Raw genomic sequence first — 27,248 nt, forward strand, 5'->3', positions numbered from 1 at the left:
TGATAGAGATAATTCTAACTCTCTCTCAATTCTGTGGTCAAAAGTAAAACCTAACCACTAAGATGACGACAAAAATAACTAAAACATGAAGGTTTCAAGTTACGTGTCAAAACAGAGACTCTTCAAGTTATTCGCTCTGTTAACGAATGAGAACAGAAAAAGAAAAAGAAATAATAAACAAAGAATTTGTATTTGAAAACTAAACAGTTTTTTAAATATTTCTTAATATTTGAACGACGATTTCGTATTTAATGTAAATATAATGTTTTTCAAAGTACAAACCAAGCCCACACTAAATCAATCAATAATAAAACAGCGGTTTACGTCAAGCAACAAAAACTCGTATAGACTCCTTTACATAAATCCAAAACTACACACTGTACGCACTGTTCACTATTGCTTTAGTTTTTGATATCACGTCGATAAGACACATCATAAAAATATCAGTGCTTCATTGGTTTAATGATTATGTTGATTGTGTAATTATTGCTGTGGTCTTTAGTTAAAACTAGATGATGCCCGCGACTTAGTCTTAGTGTGGATTTAGGTTTTTCGAAATCCCGTGGGAACTCTTTGATTTTCCGGGATAAAAAGTAGTCTATGTGCTAATCCTGGATATTATCTATCTCCATTCCAAATTTCAGCCTAATCCGTTCAGTAGTTTTTGCGTGAAGGAGTAACAAACATACACACACACACACATACACACACAAACTTTCACCTTTATAATATTAGTGTGATTATTCATTTCAGAGACTCTTCTGTAACGTGACATGAGCGTTGAGGTAAATTTGTGATTTGGTATTTAAAAGCAAAACGTTGTGATTTGACATCGCAGATTAACAAAACTCGCCACATTTTTAACTTGATAACTAATATTCAATGTACCGAGAGATACCGTGTTTTGTTTTACATTGGCTTATTTAAGAATCCAAGATTTATTAGTTTCCGTATTGAACACAGAACGTACGTTTAGAGTTAGTGGTTACTTTGTTATAGACATAGTGTATTATAGTCGGAGCGCGGGCGCAAAGGTCACAGCACTGCGGTTTAAAAAGCAAACGAAACATACGAAATCTTAGCGTCCAATGTCAGACATTAATTACAAGGTTACCCGCTCACGATGAACGCCTGCGCGGTTCTGATTGCATAAAGCCTGCAATTGCAATATTATAAGGTCTAAAGCCCGACTTCAAAAATACAGTAATAACAAATCATAAATCCGATGAAGATACAAACAAATCCAAATCTAAACAAAAGTTTTAACCACTACAGGTATGACTTAGGTAGTTACACGGGTAATACATTTGGTTAATAACCTTTTAAGCGATATTTCTTATCTTAAACAAAAGGCACGAGATTACTTACACGTGCCGTTAATAATGACTACTCATTATTTGTGTTTGAAACGTTGCATAATTTCATGACTTTTAAATATTTAGTGTTGCAATAACGAAGTAGGTAGGGTTTCAGATAATATGTATTTAAAATCTGCGATGTGCAAAGTATCAAGCATAAGAAGTTAATAAACATCAGTTTAAGTGACTCAGCTATTTTTAACCCCCGACCCAAAAAGATGGGTGTTATAAGTTTGACGTGTGTATCTCTCTGTGGCATCGTAGCTCCTAAACGAATGAACCGATTTTAATTTAGTTTTTTTTTTGTTTGAAAGGTGGCTTGATCGAGGGTGTTCTTAGCTATAATCGATAAAATCGATTCAGCCGTTTGAAAGTTATCAGCTCTTTTCTAGTTTTCTTATAGAAGTTTTTGTGTCGGGGGTTTTTAAATTTTGAGTTATTATTTGTGCAGATCATAATATGGCGATCGCTCAGATCTAAGGAGGTACGTATAAGCAGACTGCAATCGTGAACTTTTTCCTTCTTTAGTAGTAGCCGAGAAAAATTTCAACCTAATAAGTACAAGAAGTGTAAATTAAAAATTTATAACACCCCCGACGATCCAAAGTATCTGAGTTTTCCAAAACATAATTTTCAAATAAATAAATATGTATTTAGGCAACGTACATCTTGACAGCTTGACATTTGTCTATTGACATAATATTATTATGAACCTAACGGTTATCTAACCTTCTTTTCTACAAGAAAACTAGAAAAGAGCTGATAACTCTTAAACGGCTGAACCAATTTTTTTAGATTATAGCTAAGAACACTCTCGATCAAGCCACCTTTCAAACAAAAAAAACTAAATTAAAATCGGTTCATTCGTTTAGGCGCTACGATGCCACAGACAGATACACAGATACACAGACACACAGATACACAGATACACACGTCAAACTTATAACACCCCTCTTTTTGGGTCGGGGGTTAAAAACTGGAAATCGTATGAATACAGATGATTCAGATTTTGCTTGTTACGCAAATAAACTTTATGTTAAGCGATGTTTTGCAAGTGTAAATGTAGTTCATAACTTTCTTGTTTGAGATTAGTTTACATATTAATTACCTCAGTGAAAAAAATTACTCAAATTATAATTTACAATCTTAATAATTAAAAAACATGTTTAACAGTTGACTTACTTGAAAATTTTTTTTAACATTCGCACGAATGATGATTTAACATTTTGTACTAAATCAACAGGTGGGCAATGGGCGCCATGAGAAGACGAACACCTTCCGGTACCTGAGATTAAAATAAATGGACGAGTAGGTCGACCAGCATATGGTGCAGAAAAAGGAAATTTAACTCTTGGAATAATTTGGTTTTATCAGAGAAGCCACGTATAATATGATAAAAGGAGAATGGGTTTAAAAAAACTACTATACTCTTATTAGATTAGCCCGCTTTCGTTTTGCATCGTCACTTAACACCATACGATCGCAGGATTTTGATGTTAAGGAATAAAAAAAGATGCCTCCATTAATATTTTCGAAGCGAGAAATGGTTCATCACTATCTATTATTATTTATCTTTTACCCAGTCCTTATTAATTATTATAAGCTAGAATCAAGTGCTAGTATACAGTTACTTTATCCTTCATCCTTGGAACTTGGTATTTCAGAAAACACGTTTAGCGGTTCTTTCTATGACTTATATCTCCATCACTTATATTTTTAATACATTTTATACAGCTTCTAATAAATCTAATAGGCCTTCAATAGGCCTTAAAACCTAAACCCACGCAGACGAAGTCGCGAGAGTCAGCTAGTGCCCTTGTAACACAAAAAATTGGTTTTATATTTTTTGTATTTTGTATCTTAACTTTACAAAATCCGCAATTTTCTATCTTAACTTAAAACCTTTTTACAGGAATTCAGAATGTGTCGGCACACAGTTTGTATAAGGGATTTCCCACTGAGTAAAGTACCGAGTAAGTGAAGCTGTATTAAAGTGCAAAGTGGATGGACAATAAAATTAATTCATTTAAGCCGTCAACGAGTATTGTAACGAAACAGCATATTTCCACAGTATGCCCATAAATAATACAATGCTGTAAAATTACATATTTCACAATGTACACATTGTTATATTAACCTTCAACTGGTTAAGCTTGTGGACGTATTTGCAAATTTTGCCAGATACACCTGTACACTTAGTAAGAGTTTTTCTTTATTTCGAAAATTCAGCGTTCGACGTTCCTAGCGAAAATGTTGTGAAATCTATCCTATATTATAAATGCAAAGTATGTCGGTCTGTTACCTTTCCATGGCCCATCCACTTAATCGATTTTGATGAGAAATTCTTATTCCGGAAAAGGAGAGTTCCCACAGAATTTTTAGAAACGTAAATCTACGCGGACGAAGTTGGAAACAAGTGGCACAATGCCGTGCAGTGTCAAAATCGGTTGAGACGAGGTTGACGACGAGTAACTATTACAGAAGATGCGACTTTAAAAAAAATAACCTATACTCAGCCGTGATTTTTTTAAACCAGATACCTACAAGTTAGCCCTTGAGTGCAATATCAGCTGGTGGTAAGTGGTGATGCAGTCTAAGATGGAAGCGGGCAAACTTGGAAGGGATTTGGCAGTTTTTATTAATCCCACATCCCTTTGGTTTCTACACGGCACTGTACCGGAACACTTAAGCACTTGGCGGCACGGCTTTGCCAGTAGGGTGGTAACTAGCCACGGCTGAAGCTTCGCACCAGACCAGAGCAGAGATTTAGAAATTTCGATCCCCTGCCCGGAATCAAACCCGGTAGCTCCCGCTAATAAGATCACGGCACTTACCACAGTCAAAAGTCGAAAATCGAATGTCACGAAATCTTTCAAAGTTTTCGAAATGTACAGTCTCATACTAGGAATACTGCACTGCAAACTCGTCTGCGCCCACACCTTGACACAGGCAATTATGAAGATATTAATCACCATAGGAAACAAGTTTTAATACATCTGCCTATGATTTGCATCTTCATGGCATTCGTTTATCTTTTAAAGTAAACTCCCATTGTCTATCCTGTTCTAGCATTAGATCATGATCATTATTTATATAATATTTACACATACCACTGTGATCTTACACGTCACTAAAACAATCGAATTGAATTTGCACTGGCTGTTCCAAGTATTGATTTACTAGATAGGTACCTAGTTAAAACCAAAAAATATTGATTTAGCTGAGAATGTTGACAATAGAAATTCTTTTGATTTCCACTGTGATGATGGGTATTCATGTTGATTATGCGATATTTAATGGATATCATACTCTCTTACCATTGGCTAAAATGCATTTACAACAAGAATACCATACATTCAGCCAATCACAACAATTATAATTGTAGCAATTTGCGATAGTTAAAACTTTCATGCTAAGGGTTTAATACAAAATAAATGAGAGAAATTATTAGTGTGTTGAGTGAAGTGATAAAATAAATTAGTGCGATTATACTGATTTGCTCTCTTTATTTAAACCCACTGTTTCATACATAAATATAAATTTTTTCAACATTAATGTTACATAATTTTATCAGTATATTATTATTACTCATTTAAGGTTTGAGTTTAACAATTTATAGACAATCACTACTTGAAAGCGTAAAATTTTAATTATCTAGATTTCTGTAGTTTATTCGAGGTGTCTGTTACTTCGACAGTAACAGTGGTCTTATTTCCTCATTTATGAACACAATTTCATTTATTGTTAAGAAATGAATTGTTAGAATTATCATTATTTGGACATTGTTACTATCAAATTAGATATATATTAGAAAGTCTGATTTTGATCAATTGAATTAGTAATTTTGTGGGCATTCTCATTATACTATAGATAAATTGAATATTTGTGAGATAACGCTAAATTCCTTAGTAGGTCCTACGTGACTTTTTATTAGTACAATGGATATATCGTATACCTACATAATTATATCGTACCCACACAAAACATACATTCAACTAGTCTACTAAATACATACAGTAGTCGAATGTTTCTCGTAAGAATATTGAAATTCAATTTCGAAACTATTGTCATTTCAGACATTTTTAACGACGCGCGACGTGAATTTTTATTAATACAATAGATATATCGTATACCTACATAGTTATATCGTACCTACGCGAAACATATATTCAACTAGTCTACTAGATAGTTATAGTAGTCGAATGTTTCGCGCACGAATATTGAAATCGAATTTCGAAACTATTGACATTTCACACATTTTTAACGAAATACAAGTAGGTGTGTATTTAATTGTTGACGTTTGCAATGCAATATCCTACCCGCATTCTATGGACACTGCTGAAACGTCTAGTTTTGACATCAACATGACAATGATGAGTAGAAAGTGGTGAACACGCACAAAGGTCCCTAGTTCCGACCCAAGTAATTAGCGTTCCGGTAGAATGCGGGTATAAAAGAGGGGTATGTGGCATGCCGTATGAGTTTATGTAACTGTCGTGCTTCTTTGTATTAGCGGGTTTTATTGTTTAGACTACATAATCTTTTATCACTTGAGAATTGAGATCGCCGGCAAGGGAAAACTGTCAAATATTCCTGAAAATGTAAGGGTACTTAATAGCCCAATTTGCCCACCTGTGGTGCAAGAACCGTTGTCGTGTCTGAGCCCGCCGTTTTGCTGGTATCCAAGATAGCTAGTGGTAACTGCGAAGGGCTGCATGACGCCCTCCTCGACACACCCCAACAACAATTTTTCCCATCAGTGACTGGGCCAGAGCATGCAGCTAACAATTCACTGGGCGACACTGACGACGGAACCACTGAGCCGAGACCGTAACACACGCACTCACAAGCAATTGTTACCGTTCCCTACTCTGAATGCCGATTGATTGACACTGTTTCCTCGGGTGACATTATACAAACTTTCAATGTTTTGGAAACAATACCTCAGCAGGGTTTATATCCGATTCCGTTTTAAAAGGGAAAGCAACCGATACGTATCCTTTTCAAAATACACCGCACCTATATGATCACTGTCAATATTGTTACGAGATACAAGCAAAATCACAGATAAATGTATCCTATACTGTTCGATATTTTCGGCAGCGATTATAGCGCGTTTATTCCACACAACCGTCCGTAACTCTTGAACACCTCAAACGTACTGACCGGAGGCAGCTGTGCGAGACTGACAAAAAGAGAAAGAACTATACTCTGACGTATACAAGGCTTGTAAGCATTAACTTCCCCAGTCGATATATCCGGAAAACTAACTTGAGGCATTGTAAATAAGGCTTGTTTTAGCTTCGTTGGTGTTCCTACAACAACACAGCTGAGTCAGTTTCCTCGAACATAGCGTGTGGAAATTCGAGATGTTTTGAAAGGCAGTCATTGAGTGCGATAGAGATAGTAGCAAAGACCGAATGCAGTCGACTCGAACCACGATCAGAAACCGAACGCCAAGGCCGGCTAACGTCACGTTCTGCAAAGACTAGACATTAGACAAGCCCTTATGTTCTACGTTTCTGTACATAGGGGTACGATCTCTGTTAAAGTTTATTGCCCTTTAAGCTAATTCAAAATGAAATAAGTAGGTACTTATAATTTTTTATGTAAGGGTGATGAATGGACTTATGGAGGAATTTTATTTGTGCTCACTTAATAATGATCTATTTTTTTCTAGAAATGATTAAAAACAGTTTGGGGAATTAAAATAACTTTACCGCTGTGCTTTACCGATTCAATTAGTGACTGCCTACTTTGATGTGATCAAAACTTAAAACATACTTATCACATATACCTGTAGTACCTATATTACTTTTGCTATTTAGTAGGTAGGTATTTACGTCAAACACATCTGGTTCTCCAAAAGTACAAATCGATTAATTTGCATATTATTGATATGTAAACAAATTATATTGATATAATAATTGTTCTCTTAGACAGGTCTTTGCAAACTTGCTTTTAAATCTTGAAGTGAAACTAATCTTATTGATTACTTTAATTTATTATGAATGTCACATTGCATAAGATGAAAAAAAACTAGTTCTTGAGTTCCTGATAACGATAACATAAATATTGCAGTAATTTTAATTAAACATGAAATAAAAAATGAAAGTGCTATCTAAAACTAGAATTTCCAGTGAGATGACAACGAGCAAGTCTGAAAGTTTGTGCGACGCGTAAATTTACTCAAGGATAAATAAACTGGTAGATAAGTACCTACCTATATGATTTGGGGATGAAACGGATTTTTTAATTGATTGTTTTATTGAAAACATTCACTGGAAAAATTACCTACAGTAAAATGATTGTTAAAGAAGAGGATGATTTGGGAATTGAGAGTTAGGGTATATAAAAGAAAAGTGCTTTTACCAAGTTAGTGCGTTTCTATTAGACTGCATAAACAATTGCTATCGTAGGCAAGATCGCGGTCAAGTGCGAGCTTGTCACAGATAAAAACAAAGGTGTCAACAACTTCAAAATGTTCATTCTAGATTAAAATGTCCTTTTACGGAACATTTATCATTTGCATATCTGAAAGTGATAATCTCAACTCGGTCGTACGCTGCATTGTTGACTTAGCTCGAATCTGTAGGATTAGTATGAGATTTTACATTTCGCCAACGTTGATCGAATTCGAGCGTCGATATATAACAACGTCAAAATAACATGGCCCTGGGTCCTTGATTTACATACGAAATTAATAAAATAATCAATCTTTCTGTAATCTCTCGATAAGCTACCCACTTTAGCAACATAGTACTTTTTCAAAACTTTTTTGACTTGACTAATGTTTGGCTGCAATCAGACCTGCTGGCAAGTGATGATGCAGCGTAAGCGCGCTTACCCAGAAGATGCCTAATCATTTTGACTTGAAGGTACCTAGGTAAATATATATTAAAATTGGAAAGAAAAACTGATGCTGGAATGGCGGGTCATAGCCTAGCGGTTCGAATTAGAAATAAGGAGGCAAATCGCTTCGTACGTTCTATTCACGGTGACGAGATATAAAATCTCATACTAGCTCTGCTGGTCGACAATTATTCATGTTTTCTCTCTCGGCATCCGTTGCCAGTGAAGCGTGTTTCTGATGATAATAACGAGCGGTATCCATTTTGCCGAAATAGGTACATTTATTTTCGCCTAATCGGAATAATACCGCATATATATATTTTATAATACTAATCATATATGCGTCATATTAATTTTAAAATACTATTTGTTTAAGAAGGCAATTCTGATCAAACAATTTTCACAATAATGCTCTTAATTTTGTACGATATGAAGGTGTCGCCTGCGTTTTTACACACACCTAAGAAATTAATGACGACCGTTTAGAGACGATCAATAAGTAGGTAATCCTCGTTGTTGTTACTAGTCGTCCATCCAGGCCAGTATTTATGACCATACGAGTTTTTATAGTTATCAAAAACGAAATTCGATGTTGAGTTTCTCCTGACATCTACGAATACCTACTTATACTTAGCAAAATAAAAATACACAGAACAGAAATATACTTTTAAACAAGAAACTTTTAAACTTCATTTTAAGTTTCCTTTATTATATTACCTATTGAAATATTCAAACTCGTACCTACTACTAGGCGTTCGTCGGTTTGATAGAGACAGTGTTTTTGGGATTCTCGGATCGCTCAGTTATCTCTACTTGAGTCTTGAATATTTACGGGTTCAACAGAAAATGGTAGGATAAAGCTGAAGGTCATTATGTTATGATGCCGTTTATAAAATTATAACGATGTATATTTAGTAACTTTAAAATAAAATTATTGTTACCTATGTTAAGTCTTAATGAAATTAATAATAAATGATAATTAATTAATTATACAACTTACGCAAAGTATAAACTCTTTATTATTTAAATCCGAAATCGGAATAATTGCATTACGATTGCATTACTTAAGTGAAAATATTAAAGGCTGATACAAAGTATACGCGCATCGTGAGCGCGGCGTGATTGGTCATTGGATGGCAAGATTGAAGCGAATAGGTACTGCTTGTCGATTGCGAAAACGTTGCATCAATAATTGCTACAACCTCAACTGCTGCGATTGGTTGAATTTGTTGCATTCTTGCACAGCAATGCATTTCAGCTAATAGTGAGAATGTTAGTCAATCGAGGGTGCTTTTGATCGTTGCAACCGCAAGTGTTTTACCGCAATCGACGCGCTAAACGCGCGTATAGCGTATATTATTATAATAATACAATTTGTAATATAAGGAACTTACTGTATGGAGCACTAAATCTATAGCGTGTGACTCCGAGCGTCATGCTCCTTCATGAGTGCGCTTCGTAGTGTTACAGCCTTCATTATTATTTCTAGTAAGTATAACAGCTAAAAATTGCGTTAGAAACGTTTCAGTTGCGCTGCACCGCCGCCGCGTTCGATTTGTTTCAGTCTTTAATGCAATCCATTTTATTACTTTACTTGCAATACTTATGCGATAAAGAAAGTTGTTCAAGTGCTTGGAAAGTCGCAGTTGAGTCGTTAGAATTCTGGCCATTGTGACAGTTTGCAAGATGCAATTCAGATAAGCGGAGATGGCGGTGTTGAATTGATTTGCATTTGCATACAAGACTACGTGCGGTAGGTATTTCTATCTCTAGACAAAACGAAAAATAAGTACAAAAGCTACTTTATAAATACTTGTAAAGGAAAAAAGCGGTATGATTTTTGGAAAACCTTTTCAAAGTGAATACCTATTAAAATGACATTAAATAATTGGGACTTTAAAATAACACTTCAGTACTAAAGGGTCTTAGCCGGGGACGTAATAAATAAAAACTGTTGATTGTAAAACATGTCTTCACCTGCGACACTCTTTAGCCATAAAGTTTTTAATTAGGTACGGGAATAAATCTACGGTTTCTATATTTAAATCAAAATTTATTTTAATAAAACTGCGTCTTTTTTTCTAGTAGTAGTTTTTAAAAAGTAAATCCCAATCTGTACTTAAAAGATTAATCTGTAAAGCCATGGGACTAATAAAAATGCAAAAGGTACGGTCAGATGACTTTCCTTCTAATGTGCACCGCTCCATAAACCTCCACGCCTCGGTTACTGGTCTGTGCCTAAAAGGCCAAAACAGTTTGTTTATATCTTCATGATTGATATAATCTCAGATGCAGTTGATATAAAACGGATCCGGTTGCTTTACGTAGGTACATACTCTCAGAGGCTTGTGGGAAAAGTAATGTCTCGGTCTACCTCCAAAATCGGGCAACCCTTACGGCAACCAACTATAGCTAATGTTGCTCAATCGACATAGCGGTTGATATACCTAAGTAGTTACGCTGTCACAAGTGCACCCAGGCTTTGACTATTCAATAGAGATCCAATAGTTTATGTTTTCTTTGAATAATTTAATATTCTAACTTAGATTATTCTTAAGTCGTAGTTTAAGTTTTCCCCTCCACTTTTAATAAAAGGTACCTTCAAGTCAAGAGTGAATCCGCATCTTCTAGGCAAGCGCTCTTTATCTAAAGCAGCATCGTCACTTGCCAGCAGGTCTGAATGCAGCGAAACGATGGTCTATAAATTTAAAAAAAAAATGTAAGCGTGTCTCGTGTTGAAAAACGCGACAAATCTGTCAAAGTATGAAGATATCAAATCACGCCTTTTGAATCCTGAAAATTCAAAATGGCACGCCACAATGAAAGAAACATAATATACTTAATGTAGAGGGCGGCCTTATTGCTGTAAGCAATCTCTCAGGTAATTCTTGGCTAGAGAGGAAAATAAAGTCAGCATAAAATGAGGATAGTGAGGACCTTCTCTTGTTTTTAACTATCATACTAAATGAAAGCTTTATCTCATGCTCATGTCATGTTAGCTAAACTCTCTTTGACTTGAAAAGTTACACTGGGGGCCTCGAGGCCTCTGGAAAGTGCTTTGACATCGCAGAATGTCAAAAAAGCGTTTTTATTTTCCTAGATTTGAATAATTCAGCTGTGCTTAATTTTAGCCATACAAATGCGAGTGGGAATCTTTGAATAAAATGGCTTTCACATAAAGACCGTACATGACGAAACTTTAAATATCTTTTAACTAGCTGATATGCTCGCGACTTCATCTGCGTGGATAAGGTTTTTAAAGAAAATCTAGAGCAGAGTGCCCAATTCCCATTCCCGATTTTCCTGGCTGTCACACTGCAGTATTTAACTATATCTATACTTCAGTGATCCATGCAAAAATCAAGTCGATCCGTTGCTTCGTGATTGAAAGACAAACCAAAAAACTCTAAATATCTTTTATTTTGCAAATCTGTTACCAATTCGACATATCGAATGGTTACTGAATCATGAATCACTATTTCAGTGTAACTTTATCTTTTTCACGTTAAGAGATTGAATGACGCGGCATGAAACCATAAAAAGGACCAAGTTCAATTTTCTACAAGGGTTGGGACTTGAGTAGTAATATAAAATCGATTTTATGTGGGCGTCAAATACTGATGAGTGATGACCATTGTCTTTCACTTCGATAAAAGCAACTAAAAACAACTAAAAGCAACTAAAAACTGAAGTAGTTTCCAAAGACGCTTCAACATCAGTTCAAGAAATCGATAGTTAGTTAAGTATTATTACCTTTATTACTCTTGACAAAATAAAAGTTAAAATCTATATCAAGGCTGAAGAACAAACTCTTTGATATTAGAACATTAAATTGGAGTCGTTTTTACACTGGCATAATTTCACAACTACCTCTTTTACTTGAAAATCCTAAATTATTTTGTCATATTTTTTTTTTTAATGAATGCAAGACAAGCCAATTATCCTTTTCAAGCAGACGCAAAAGAAAGTAAAGGATTTTTCAACTATACAGAGAATTTAACTTTCATAAGACTCTTAGGAAGGAACCAAGTCCATTTTGTTAACATAATGTAAATGACAACGAGTGGCGTTGAACTGGTTAGGATGAAAAGCATTTTTAATCACTTATCGGCACCGCCTCCGGTATCGTTTTGAAAGCTACAAAATATTTTTAAACACGATACGATACCATTACCTAGTTAAAGAACGTCTATATCCTACGGCCATATGCTGTTAATTAGAAATTAAAACTACAGTGCCTCGACTCTCGAGTGACTTTTTGTGAAAACAAAACTCATTCGGTACCTGAATTTAGACTGGTAATATAGTCAGGCAATCAAAAATCGGTGAAAATAGAACGCAAGACAATACCACTTTGATGTAGACCTCAAAATGCAGTGCTACCAAAATCGGAGTAAGTACTCGTATAACCAAATTCCGATTTTTGGTGGCGAAAAACATAGAACAAACGATTAGGCACGTGCTTATGCTGACGATAGTGTGCGTTGAAACGGCGGTGTTAAATCAGACACCGCATCTCATCGTCCAACTTAAATCATCCGTTAGGGCGGTTACGCACTCATCCGATCCGAGTCCGTGAAAATGTGTTACGAAGTAGTCAAAGAACTATTGACTTCTGACTAAAGACTTCTGTCATCCAAGTTCGGTCCGTCATCCGTGAGCATGTCTTGGATGTGCCTCGGATTCAAATCGGACATATGACGTAGGTATGTCAAAGATGTCCACTGAATAGCTTAAGAGTTGGATCAGAGATCGGATTTGTGCGTAAGCAATATCCGAATTCGGTACGAGTTATTTATTTTATCACGCATTAGGATCGGATGAGTGCGTAACCGCTCTTAGTGGTTGAAAATCGGTTTAAAAATAAAGCGGTCATTGGTGCTAACTCTTTAATTTATATGGGAAGCGAACAGAGCCTCTTTGCCATACAAATTACAAAATGAATGTAAACGTATACGATAGTGTATGAGTTTACATTCATCAATAGTACATTGGAAGCAGAGTAAACGTAAAATCTATAAGATAAAAGGAATTACTTAAGTAGGTAATCTGCCATTTCAAAATAATGCTAAAATATTGTTGCGATATGACTATGAGATAATATGCTCATAACTATTGTTAACTACTTCACAATATAAGATCATATTAACGGAAACAATTTCAAAATCATTTCAATGAAGAATCGAGTAACTGCACATGATACTAACTTAGAAAGGAACGTTGCATGACTGCAACAAGCATAATTTTATATGAGCATTCAGCCGAATGAAGTAGAACTCATCTGCAATCTGCATACCATCAAACTGCAAACGAAGAATGAAAATAAGAATATGATTGTAGAATGCAATGTTATCCCAGTCAAGTCGGTATACTCAAGTGTTAGTTTCCTTTTCATCAAAGATGTTTTTTTTTTTAAATTCAGATACAAGTTAGCCTTTGACTGCAATCTCACCTGGTGGTAAGTAATGATGGGGTCTAAGGTGGAAACAGGCTAACCTGCTAGGGATATGGCAGTTTTTACTAAACCATTTGGTTTCTACACGACATCGTACCGGAACGCTAAATCGCTGGGCGGCACGGCTTTGCCGGTAGGGTGGTAACTAGCCACGGCCGAAGCCTCCTACTAGCACCGCACAACATGTGCGAAGTAGCGAAGTGATATATGGGAATCCAGGGTTAACTGAGATAAGCTAAGTATTGGAGAGATTAAAGAAGCAGCCTTCTTTATGATTTGTACAGACATCTCTTTTTACGCATCCACATACATCGCTAGTATAAAGGCAACCTTAGAAAAAGTATTGAGTAAAATAATGGAGATCGTCACACGACTCACACGAGCACTGACCTAAGACAGAATATATTGAACTCATACATTGAACACATACATTACGACACACTGGTGAAAATGGGAAGCATCATCGAAGAGTAGGTGCACGATTCAACTCGCACGATGTTTATTTGTAATGCAAAACTGCAAACATCCTATCGTTAGACGCGACGTCGAATATAATACGAACAATTTTGCAATTATATTTTGAAGCACTGGTTTGTATTCAGTATATAAATAGATACAGTTTACAAAATGATCTAATCTTTAAAAAAAAATGCAACTTAGCTAGCAATGGTAAGTAATAATTGTAATTTTCCTGAAGAATATGATCCGAAATGAAGAGTTTGGTAGGACTGTCTAAGCTTTTAGCGAATTGAAATCGCAGTTGGCAGCCTTGCTATTGGTAGAAGCGATGGCAAGACCGCGTACTTACAAGAAATCGAAACTGTGGGACGACCCCCATAATAGGATGATTTTAGTCTAGAGGGTGCAGACTGAATATACTCACTAGATAAAGCCTTTTATCCAACGGTGGACTTCCATTTGATGTGATTAAAACAATATCGGAGATTAGAAGGGTTAAGTAAGGGATGACCGAAACATTGTAGAAGCCAATAAGCAAAGAGATAGAATAAGTATCTAGTATTTAGAAAGAGATCGTTAAAAACAGAGAAAATGGGTACCTAATATTGGTACCTTCAAGTCAAGAGTGAATAGGCAACTTCTAGGCAAGCGCGCTCCATCTTAAGCAGCATCATCACTTGCTAGTAGGTCAGATTGCAGCCAAGCGCTAGTCTATAAGTTTAAAACAAAATTATATTGTTAAGATATCGGATTTAGTAAGCTAAACCATAAAGATGACGTCATATCGAACGAAATCAACAAACAATAAAATTGTACGAGGAAGTAAATTTAAGTACTAGGACCACATGATTCGATGTAGACCTTGACAGGCAGTAATTTGATGAAATCGAATCGATTTTTTATTTAGCAAGTACAAGGTTTCGACAAGCAATCATGTTTTAGCTCCAACGTAGCATTAAACGTTCGACGTTCCTAGGAATTGCTCCTTTGATGCACGACAATGTTTATTAATGAGTAGCAGAACCTCGCCCCTTTGAACGCTGACAGGCGGGCATGCGAACACTTGCACAGGATACGAGGTCATAAAACTTGTATATGGCTGAAGGTGTTCCTTTACTTACAATGTTTATCAATTGCAGTATTGATTGTAGCTTAGCTTAACTGCATAGTATTTATGAGTCCTTGCGTTTTGAATGGCGTTTTTGGATAGGCCTGTAATTATTACGCTGACTGTGACGATATCAACTTCAATTTTTAAATATGTACCTCATCTTTGATTGATTTCAATCATCATCATTTGAAGATAAAATAAAAATATTGATAAGATAATAGCGGTTCTCGATGGTTCAACCACAATGAGGCTATCACGGTTGTCAAACATATTATTACATGTGGTACATTTGTCATAGTCATTACAAAGATCAAAATTGTTAGCTCTGATTGCATATATAACACGTGTAATTACAAAAATAATAGATTATACAATAAGACTTGTAGATTGTATAATTTGTAAGGGAGGTGTAATGATACCACGAGTACAAATCATGGAATGGAAGTGGCACACCTTTTGTACTATTAGACGTCTCGTCATGTCATACTTTACATTTATGTAATGATGAGAATTACGGTTTTTTGCCAAAGTTCTATTGCTAATAGCGTTTCTTAGAGAATTTCAATTTATTTCAACACTGAGTAAGTACGTACTGAGTTACGTTACGGTGAGTGAAGATAATTCTTTTAGATCTTGTAACTTCAAATCATTAAAATTGTAATAAAAGAACAAGAAGTACCTATAATAATACCACTGTATTCCAATAATAGCGTTTTGTTTCTAGTATCGTGTACTTAATTCACTGAAAAATTAAATAGTGGGCTACAATTAATAAATGACTTAACGTGTATGAGGCCAAGGTGTATATATATCGGTCCAGCGCTGGACTGAAACTGAAATGGAATTTTGAAGATGTACTTCGGAAGACATTTAATTGAATAAAAGTATTTTGAATTTAATTTTGTCAAATTTAATTGGAAAGCCTAAGCTTAGCGAGCATCCATCTTTGGCTGCATCTTCACATAGCATTTGACTGATGGATCGTAATCAACCGATTGTGTTTTATGGGTCAAAATCTGAAGTGAAATAATGCATTTTTTAATTTCTGACGACAATGAATCATCAGAATTTACACATTAAAGTAGCCGCTCGTTATCTGCAATCCTTAATCTGTTTGGATGGCGGTAAGCAGTAAGATGTTGCAACCTGGCGAGGTCTAACTTTAAACACGGCAGGTCGTTGGGTAATGGCCGAATAGCTTCCGGCCTCTAGTTAAATTACTGGAATTTCTGCTGTATGAGAAGCACATTCAGTTGCTTAATTGTGCGAAAACCATGATTTAATTGCAGTGGGTATAAATTACTGTACCACTAGTAGTTACGCAAGTCGTTGACGACTTTTGACGCTAAACTCCGACATCGGCTCCGCTAATCAAATGATGAGCTATGAACCCTATCAACATGCAAAAATAAGGTCTACAATGAAGTACAATCAGTACAATAATGATAAAGAGTAAGTAGAGGAACAGTAAAGTAAAAAAAACATGGAAAGAGAATGACTACTGATTGTTAGCACGAAAAACATTCTGTGCTGAATTCCAACACCAGGATATTATTTTGGTACGTGCCACAGAATCCCGTAAAGCATTCGCCTCTTCGCAAAAAAAGATCCTCAACCTGAGATATCAGTTTTCACAGGTCTCCAGTATGTCTAGGCCGAAACAGAATGGCCGAAAGTGATGGCAACTAAATTAAAAATAATGATACAATCTTAACGAGCAAAGGAATTAAGGAGATTGCAAAAGAGCAACAATCATCCCAATCGTTGCCAAATTTTAAACAAAAGGCCGCCGCTGATTCGAACAAATGCCGAAAGTGAATTTTTACGCTATTGACAAAGCTTGCGTTATATCCGCCACGTTCACGTAATGCACAAACGTCTTCGTGAAGCGGTAGACATTAGCGGGAATAAGGCTCATTTTGTGATACATTTAACGATGCGAAAGACGAAAATATAACTAACTAACCAATACTCCGACTTCACATACTGTTCCTTTTGCGTGAGGCAAATATTGCCAAGCTTAACTTTTAACCCCCGACCCAAAAAGAGAGGTGTTATAAGTTAGACGTATGTATCTGTCTGTGGCATCGTAGCTCCTAAACGAATGAACCGATTTTAATTTAGTTTTTTTTTTTTTTTTGTTTGAAAGGTGGCTTGATCGAGAGTGTTCTTAGCTACATATAATCCAAGAAAATCGGTTAAGCCGTTTGAAAGTTATCAGCTCTTTTCTAATTTTCTTATAGAGGTTTTTGTGTCGGGGGTTTTTAAAATTTTGACTTAAATTTAAAAAACCGCAAACGGAACCTTATATTTTGTGAAGATAGACAAGCAGTTGTATCCATTTAAGCAGAATTATCATTAAGAAAGAATCGCAATGATCTCTCTTGATCTCTTTAAATTGTAATAATCATATGTTTAACATTAGAGTACCTACTTCTAATATTAAGTCAAATAATAATAAACACATTTTGTAAGTACAATTGTGCCCCGATAATCAACTAAGGTTTTTCAAAATTTCTTGGTTCTAGGTTTCAATGCTATTGAGTTTTACCATCGTTTTTAGACAATTCCCAGAAAAGCAAATTCAAAACTTTACCTCCTTATAAGTATAGAAAAATCATCAGCTATTTTTCAGTCTCAACGTTGTGTTAGCCAAATCACAATGCAAATAATGTGTAAAATTCCAACAGTTACTGCAACACCTGTATTTAAGTAGCCTTTGTTACTTACAATATGTAAATTTATTTAACTTCTCTTTGTGGTAGGTACGTGATATTTAAAATAATCTGGTTACATGTATTTAACATTAGAGTACCTATTTCTAATATTAAGTCAAATTAACACATTTTGTACGTATTGTGCCCCAACAATCAACTTAGGTTTCTCAAAATTTCTTACTTCTAGGTTTCATTGCTATTGAGTTTTATCATCGTTTTTAGACAATTCCCTGGCAAGCAAATTCAAAACTTTACCTCCTTATAAGTATAGAAAAATCATCAGCTATTTTTCAGTCTCAACGTTGTGTTAGCCAAATCACAATGCAAATAATGTGTAAAATTCCAACAGTTACTGCAGCACCTGTATTTAAGTAGCCTTTGTTACTGACAATATGTAAAATTTAACTTCTCTTTGTGGTAGGTACGTGATATTTAAAATAATCTGGTTACATGTAATCTTTTGTCTCTTTAACATTGATTTTGGTCGAAAAGTTTTATATGCGAACGAAGCACAGTAAAAAGAAAGTTTAACATGGCGAATCTAATAATGAGTCGCGTTTAGTCAAGCCTAATAAATCACAAAAATTACAAATTTTACGTAACACAGTAAGTTTCAAGGATAATTTACTTTCAGGAATTTACGTGTACCTATTATTTTATTAATAGCCGTTGATTTCTCGATTAGGCTTATTTATTTCTTTGCAATAGTGGATGCCGGATTGCAAATCAATTTGCTGATCTATTGTTACGATTACGCTTGCTTTAATTTCATCATCAGGATTTAGTAATAATGGTTACAATATGAACTAATATGATACGATATTCCTATAATTATGACCATAGTAAGTATGTAAAATTTATGTGAATGGTCAAATAACATTTATATTCGCTACGTATATTATCTTATCCATAATTATTTAGGTATTTTTTTTGTAAGTAACGTAACAGCTCTATATACCTAGCTTAGTACCTAATCGATATTTATTTGGTAGGGATCGTCGACTGCTATCTGAGGGCGCTGTCACGCCTATAACGACATATAGCTAGACAATTCTATATGTAAGCTCTAGTTATTAGGTTATTATAAATTATATTCAAAATAACGCTATAAAAATATAAAAATAATCATTTCTTTTTATAAAAATTGACCAAACATTCACTATTAACTATACATACAGATTTTTAAGCCTTTGAGCGGCTCTTGGATGTAGTGTTTTGAATGAAAACTTGTCATAATGTTATTTTTAACCCCTGACCCAAAAAGAGGGGTTTTATAAGTTTGACGTGTGTATCTGTGTATCTGTCTGTGCCCCTAAACTAATGAACCGATTTTAATTTAGTTTTTTTTTTGTTTGAAAGGTGGCTTGATCGAGAGTTTTCTTAGCTATAATCTAAGAAAATCGGTTTAGCCGTTTGAAAGTTATCAGCTCTTTTCAAGTTATTACTGTAACCTGCACTTGTCATTCGAATGATTTGACGGATTAACGTTTCCATAATTCAGTAATATTGACATTTCTAAATAACTATTCAAATTACAATATTTGCGATGTGAACGAACATCACGCTAGTTAAGTACCTTGGTAATTACTTTAAAGTTACATTTTCGAGGCTACGGACCAATAGTTTAACTTATTTAAGTTGTTTTTAAACGTTTTTTAGTGTTTTGTAACAATCTCTAGGTACAATATTAATTACAAAAGTTTTTTACGTTTAGAATGAACTGTGGCCAATACTAATTACCAGCTCTGCTGGTCTTTAACCTACAACTCTACACTGACTTTTTCTAAATAGTACGACAGCCAAGGGTGGAGTTCACCAACCGTGAAGGCTTAACGAGCCTACCGAGTAAAAAAACCTAGAAAAACGCTCTTCAATTAGTTATGAACTGTTCTACCCAGTAATACTGACAGATGATATCTAATGATAAAATAAATACTTTATAAGTAGGTACATTAGATTTTTCCAAGGAAAACAATGGCGATCTAACAAGTTACTTACAAGTTAATACACAAGTGTAAATTAAAAATTTATAACACCCCCGACGATCCAAAGTATTTGAGTTTTCCAAAACATTATTTTTCAAATAAATAATTATGTATTTAGGCAACGTCCATCTTGACAGCTTGACATTTGTCTATTGACATAATATTATGAACCTAACGGTTATCTAACCTTCTTTTCTACAAGAAAACTAGAAAAGAGCTAATAACTCTTAAACGGCTGAACCAATTTTTTTAGATTATAGCTAAGAACACTCTCGATCAAGCCACCTTTCAAACAAAAAAAACTAAATTAAAATCGGTTCATTCGTTTAGGCGCTACGATGCCACAGACAGATACACAGATACACAGATACACAGACACACAGATACACACGTCAAACTTATAACACCCCTCTTTTTGGGTCGGGGGTTAAAAATAAACAAAATATGCAATTACTTGGTTTTCAATCATAATTGATGGAGTATATTAATGGTGGGTTTCCAGCATATAAACCCACGTGGTTTAAACTGGAGCCAACGATTGTAACGTGTATTTGTTTTAAAATTAAAAAAAAAACTAACATGACCAAAAAAAGGTTTTCATCACATAAATAGGAAATCGTACGGACAACAATATGTAACATAACAATATGCAATAAAGTTACTGCATTCGACTAAGCATATGAGTTGAGGTTTACCGTTTACGAGTAGGTACACTGCATAATTCAGGTAACGTGTTATTGGTAGTAAAGCTGTAACATTGTGGCATAATAGCTTTCCCTTGTACTTAGTATGTTTTTAGACCTGGAATCATACAACGCTACGCTGATGTCGGTCATTTTTTTTAACTATCATGATTTGTACTGCGACATTATCAGCGTTCGTCACATGTGTATTCATAAGCAAAACCGACTTTTTTTATTCATATGCAAAGTAGCCCTTGAGTGCAATCTCACCTGGTGGTAAGTGATGATGCAGTCTAAGATAAAATTCTAAACCCCTGCCAGGAATCGAACCCGGGACCTCCCACTAATAAGACCACAGTGTTTACCACTGCGCCAGGGAGGCCGTCAAGACATCAGCGTAGCGTAGGGATTTAGACCAAAAATCCTAAAGGAACCAGTAGTATACTGGGGGCAAAAGGAGCCTTCATCCGTCTCCAGAAGGCAAGCTTGCTTTTGAGCTTTTTTCGAGATTGGTTCACCGTATATAGGTTACAGACAGAAATACACTTTTGCTTTTGTAAATTGTACCAGTAGTACCTGTGACTTCGTCGGTATGGATTTCGGTTTATAAAAATCCCGTGGGAACTCTTCAGAGATAAAGATTCTATATTCATATGTCAGGGCCAGAAAGCAGAAATCTCTAAGAATTTTCATTAGCTTTTAGTAGCTGTGAAAAAGCGACGAACAGAAACTTTCCCCTTCATATAATACTAGCTGATACCCGCGACTTCGTTCGCGTGGATGTAGGTTTTTTAAAATTCCCGTGGGAACTCTTTGATTTTCCGGGATAAAAAGTAGCCTATGTGCTAATCCAGGGTATAATCTATCTCCATTCTAAATTTCAGCCCAATCCGTCTAGTAGTTTTTGCGTTAAGGAGTAACAAACACACACACACGCACACACACACACACACATACAAACTTTCTCCTTTATAATATTAGTGTGAAGTGTGATTACAGAATGGAAGTATGAATATGGATTTACGAGTCAGTTTCCAGAAGAGTCGGTCTCCTGTATAATTTCACCAGTTCAAGAGTTACAACGTCAGTTTTCACTTTCTTTCCGTCTGCATCGTAGGATGGGCGTGACCGGGCCCGGGACGGCCTTGTCGACCAAGCGATTATACACTTTCCCTGTTTTATGGGAATCTTGCAGGGACAATGATATAATAATGTGAAAGTTTAGATCAATTACTTTGGATTCTTGTTCTGTTTTCTGGTTAACAATGTTAGGTATTAGAGATCGTTAAAAAAGTGTCAAGTGGGCAATTGACTCAAATTGACGACATAACGGTTAATTTTATCTCGATTAAGAGGAAATTGTCCGTTGTTTCCGGGTCACAGCTGAAAATCAGTGTCTTCATTTTATGCGTGTTGACGCAAATGATGGAAGACATTACGCCGAACTGTAGGTTTAATTTTAATGTACCCCATTTGGGGTGGTGTCACAAATGAAAATGTTACATTTGTATGCTTTGTTTTAACCTGTGACACCAACAAGTAATAAATGCATTTCTTTCTTAGCAACGCGATTTAGCTCCGTTAAAAATCAAGGTTTAGATACACGTGACGTTACTAACACGTGACGGAGATGGCTCAATTGGCTATTGTAATTGTAATACAAGGAATAGTAGGAAGGTGTTCACTTTGAAGCGTGTATAGTACGCGAATGGCGAAAGGTCGAGATGGCAATTGGAGTGGGCCGGACACCCCGCACACCCGCACGGCCCCCGCGCGCACCCCTGGGAGAGACAAAGACTGCGTGAAAAAGTAATATTCATCGTGACAATATAGTAACCCTATGGTTGCCTAAGCAAAATCCGAAAAAAGCAAGGGTTATCGCGCAGCGACGAAACCAGCGCCAAATTATGGACACTTTTGTGTCTGTTCAAGGGACTACGAAAAGCAAACTTAAAAATACTGGGAGAATTTATTATATCTAATATTCAATCGCATGTAGGTGTGGATTCTGCACGTAGGTACTTTCAAGAAAACCTGAAGGTTAGCGATAAGTCTACACCTAAGCATCGACCTCAAGTCAAAGTGGGCGTTTACAAATCAGTATTAACATTGACACACATGCTTAGTTATTACAACGACATTCTATGCACTAAGTGTAAGTATCTTTAAATACAATTATATTATTCACGTATAGTTCAAATGGGTCTAAAAACTTGACATTGTATGTAGGTTCCTTATAAATAACGTTAATCCACTAAGTAGGATATTGACTTCTTTCTTAAATTACTTAAGTAGGTACTTACGTATTGTGCTAACCTACCTTCCTGCCAAAATTCATGATTCTAGGTCAACGGGAAGTACCCTATATAGGTTTTCTTGACAGACACGACAGACAGACAGACAACAAATTAACCTATAAGAGTTCCGTTTTCACCTCAATAGGTGAGGTACGGAACCCTAAAAATGGATTATTCGGAAACATTATAAAAAGCGTGAGCGCAAACAAACATCAACGTAATTTACGTTAATTACACCCATTATTCTGCTTGCTTGAGTTTTAAAGAGTAAGCTATCAAAACACAGGATTTCCGAAACTAATTCCATTTCCACTGCCAATTCATCAAATGCTTGAGCTTACAAGTTAGCGTTCTTAATGGAAATTTTCTTCAACCGGATTTCTTAGTACTCAGGTATATGTAATCAGTACATTTTTACTTCAAATTAAAGAACATCATGGGACTTTGAAATATCTTTATCGTAGTCATCGTCCCAGTATTACCTAATCACAATTTTCTAACTTATTATTCTATACTTTACATAATATAGTATGTTACTTCAGAATTCACAACAAATTTCTAATTCTAAAGTAACCTAGGCAACGTTTTTATCTTTAGCTCAAGTCATATAAGGCAAAAGGTACAGTTACTCAGGTTGTTGTCGCTGGCCCTTATCCACTAGCATACTGTGAGCATAAAATAAACTTGCACGTACTTACAGGTTTTACGAAGTGGCGTAAAAGGTCTATTTATTTACCTACACGATACAAACATCTGCCATGGCTTTAAAGTAGTTTAAACGTAAATAACTTAAAGCTTAATGGCACACGATTATGCATTTTGAACAAGACGCCAGTCAGACGAGTCTACACGCAAACTTAACGCACAAGGTCAAAGTAGTTATCAGTAAAAGCTTTGACTTTAAATATAGGATAATAGGTACGTGTAAAACCGTAGACCGACACGATTGTTCTATAGAACGGAACCGGTGCGGGCGGCGGCTTTACCGCAACCAGAGTGAATGATCTGCTAAGCAAATTGATCACCGATTCGACTAATGCAAAAATAGTCAGTATTCAATAAAATAATAAATAAGCGTAAATTGTTGCTTTTTTATTTTAATTTTACGCAGGAATTCTTAATATTTTCCGAAAAGTAGCCTAGATTAGATAATTTTTTGTATATTACTCTGTCATTGTCTGTGAAAGTTGTTCAAAATCAATTTAGCTGATCCAAAGATAAGCTCGGACAAACAGACAAACCTACAAACAAAAATTTTAAAAATGTGTAACTATCGTTCAAATATATAATCATATTATGAGTGAAATAAAATGCATTTATTTTGAAATCATAAACAGATAATTTAATTTTGGTTAAGTATACATATATTTGTATCCTTTGTATCTAAAATGTGTTGCATTAATATGTGGCGCTCCACACACATAAATATAATGTGGTACCTACTCCACCGACGCACGGTCACGAAGGAAATCTCAGATAGCAGAACTTTTTGAACGTCACAAGCGCGGCGCTCCAGGCGGGTTGAGCCGAAGTCTTATACTCGTACAGCTACTTAAAGTACAAAACAGATCACTCAACACATGCACATTATTGTTATCTAGACAGATAGAGCAAGTAGGTTGCTGGTGTAGCTAGACTTTCACAAACATTTCCCATTTTTAATTTTTTAACTATTATTTTAATTATTTAAGCGCACATGTATTCCAGACGATTTCACATGAGATTAAGTAGTTATTTAATTTTTTTGCAAATGAAAGTGGGACCTCATTCATTTAAATGTCTTAATATCACTTTCAGATCCAAGCAGTTGATATTATTCTTATATTATTTAAATAAAAAGTATTAACTGCATTTAGACTTCTAGAGTAATGAATGCAAATCAAGCACATAAAAGAAAGCCAAACAAGTAAAAATAATTGCAGTCAAAAACACCGATTCTGCTATTGTTAAGCCGAGTTAGTGGCACACAGAGACAGAGAAATTCAACCACGTTATTAAGCATGTGCTAAGAAAGTTTATTTTGATTTGTCGTACTCGTATGAAGCAAACAGACCCATTGCTATCAACATTTAGTTAATGACTCTTATAGCAGACGCATTAGAACATATTTTTGTGGTGTGATTCAATGTTGACAAAATTGTTTTCGAACAGTAGTTGAATAAAGTTGTTTTTAAAGCCTTAATTGGATGTAAAACATTACGCAAATCTTGTTTCGCTTCTAGTAGGTAGATGTAGTATTGCTTCTGGTGAACGAAGAAAGCGACACGAAAACCCGCTTGCATCCGCCATATAAGTGCGGATAGCATCTTGTTAGCTGCAGACAAAAGAATGACCGGATGACCTTAGATGTCTATACTCCTTGTTTGACTACCAATTTCCGCAACTCATTTTTAGTTTAAATCGGAGTATTTTGAGGAAAGTTTAATATTTATCAGAGTATTTAGTTCTTCATACTTGTATTTTATGTTTAGGAAGATCTGCGTCTTTGGAATGACTAAAATTAGAGTCAGTTCTAGTTTGAAGCAGTTTTACAAAGTACATAAGTTTTCAAGATATCGGACGTTGCTCTTGGCATAAACATTTCATTTTGTTTCGGCCAGCATGCTTTTCAACCGGCTTTACGGCTGATATGCAAGTGTGATTTGACAAGTCCAAAATTTGACGCACTAACTTGGTCAAAATATTCACTCATAGCCCTGAGTTTTTAAAAATGATCGTCAGCTTGAAAACTTACACGCTGGCATTAATCTGTTGTTTTGCGTGACAACTCTTAATTTGACTGAGACAAGTGTTTGTTATAAACGGAAAACTTGCATTGTGGACGAAGAAATGAGGATCTCAGATGAATTAATTGTAATAAATAGATGATTTCAACGGAATCCGTCAATCTTGAAAGAAGGCAACAATTATTTATGGCATCATGCCTTGTCTACACGAAATGCAGAAATTCATTTCATTAGTTTTGATAAACGAGCTTCAGTCACGGAAGGCACTTCAGTACAACCAATAACTATACCTATCAGGGTCGTCTTCGAATTATTTGGATGGTTTTTAAAGCTGGTTGCACATAAGGTACAACCAAGCGCAAGGGCCGCGACACAATTGTACTAAAAATGAAAAGTCTTCATCAGTATGTACTCCTTTAGCAGGCACGTAGGCGCAGCATCGTGACTTCATGATCACACACATCACATCATCGACTTACTGACAGCATCTACTTCTTCCAGTTTCTTGGGTAAAATGACAGCTACTAGTTTGATGATCGCAATCATCTCTGATTCGCCGACTCTCTCACTACTGGCGGAAAATGGGAACGCAATGCAGCAAGAATACCACGAATTCGGTCAATCATAACAACTGATATTGTAGCAATTATTGACGTAGCTTTTCCGCAATAGACCAGCCGTTCCTTATTATCGAATCGCGCACTCGTTCTGTGATATTCTGCCTTACTGTTGACACCATTTATCCTCATGTCTGTCCTAGCCTTTAATAATGCAACAAAAAAGGCAAATAAACCGAAGCGTCTATTAGTTACGTACTTACTTATTTATATCCTTGAATCGCCTACATTTGTGGTTTAGCCGTGCGGCAACTATATAATTTAAATTTTTTTGCTGCAATACGCAGAGCATTGTGTTGAGATTTGTCTTGAGTAGGTATATTTTTAGCGATAGTTATACTGCGGTTGTGTCCACCTGATATCCAACTAAGACCTCGTAATGAATCTTGTTAAGACTCATGTTACAAAGGATATCATTATTATGTTGATAAGGTACAAAATGTTAGTATTAATGTACCTACCTATCCACTATAATTTATCATGAACGATATACAAATAAAGCAATTACTAAATTTTTGATCATTGCGGGAATTTAATATTTCGGGAAAGAGGAAAGACAAACTAGCATCGATGTATATACGATACATCGATGCAAACTAGTTATTCAAGGAACAGGATATTATGAAGGACCGAATGGCATTTAAAGTGCTATGAAAAAGTGTAAACAAATAAAACATGATTGCGAAAAAAAGAAGGATTGACCGCTTGCAATGATTGTGAAATAAGAACTTTCTTAAACGTGGCTGGATTTCGGTAATTCTTAATTTTGTAGACAGCAAGAGTGATGAATTGATTACGCATACACTTTCATTACAAGATTCACTTATACTAAACAAATAAAATAGCATGGAATAGGTCTATAGCTGTACCTGCTGTCCTAATATCAATGTCACTACGAAGGAGAAGCAAACTATACGTAATCGGAAATCGTAAAAAACCAACATACCGTAAAATTGCGAAAAGTCGCAAGCGCGATATCTGGTCCTAA

At 35.5% G+C, this 27,248-nt stretch overlaps 1 protein-coding gene across 5 annotated transcripts in view; it reads right to left on the bottom strand.

The window, feature by feature from the left end:
• The window catches only part of LOC123869690 (shootin-1), a 113,930-nt gene that overhangs the window by 61,120 nt on the left and 25,562 nt on the right, over nucleotides 1-27,248 (bottom strand). Inside the window, exon 1 of one of the 5 annotated variants that reach the window (XM_045912680.1) lies at nucleotides 5,991-6,546. The exons of the other annotated variants lie outside the window; for them this stretch is intronic. The gene's annotated coding sequence lies outside the window, so the exon portion shown is untranslated. Of the gene's footprint in view, nucleotides 1-5,990; nucleotides 6,547-27,248 lie in introns of those variants that run through there. 5 annotated transcript variants of the gene reach the window in all.

Source organism: Maniola jurtina, chromosome 11, assembly GCF_905333055.1.
Source record: "Maniola jurtina chromosome 11, ilManJurt1.1, whole genome shotgun sequence".
Classification (NCBI taxonomy): domain Eukaryota; kingdom Metazoa; phylum Arthropoda; class Insecta; order Lepidoptera; family Nymphalidae; genus Maniola; species Maniola jurtina.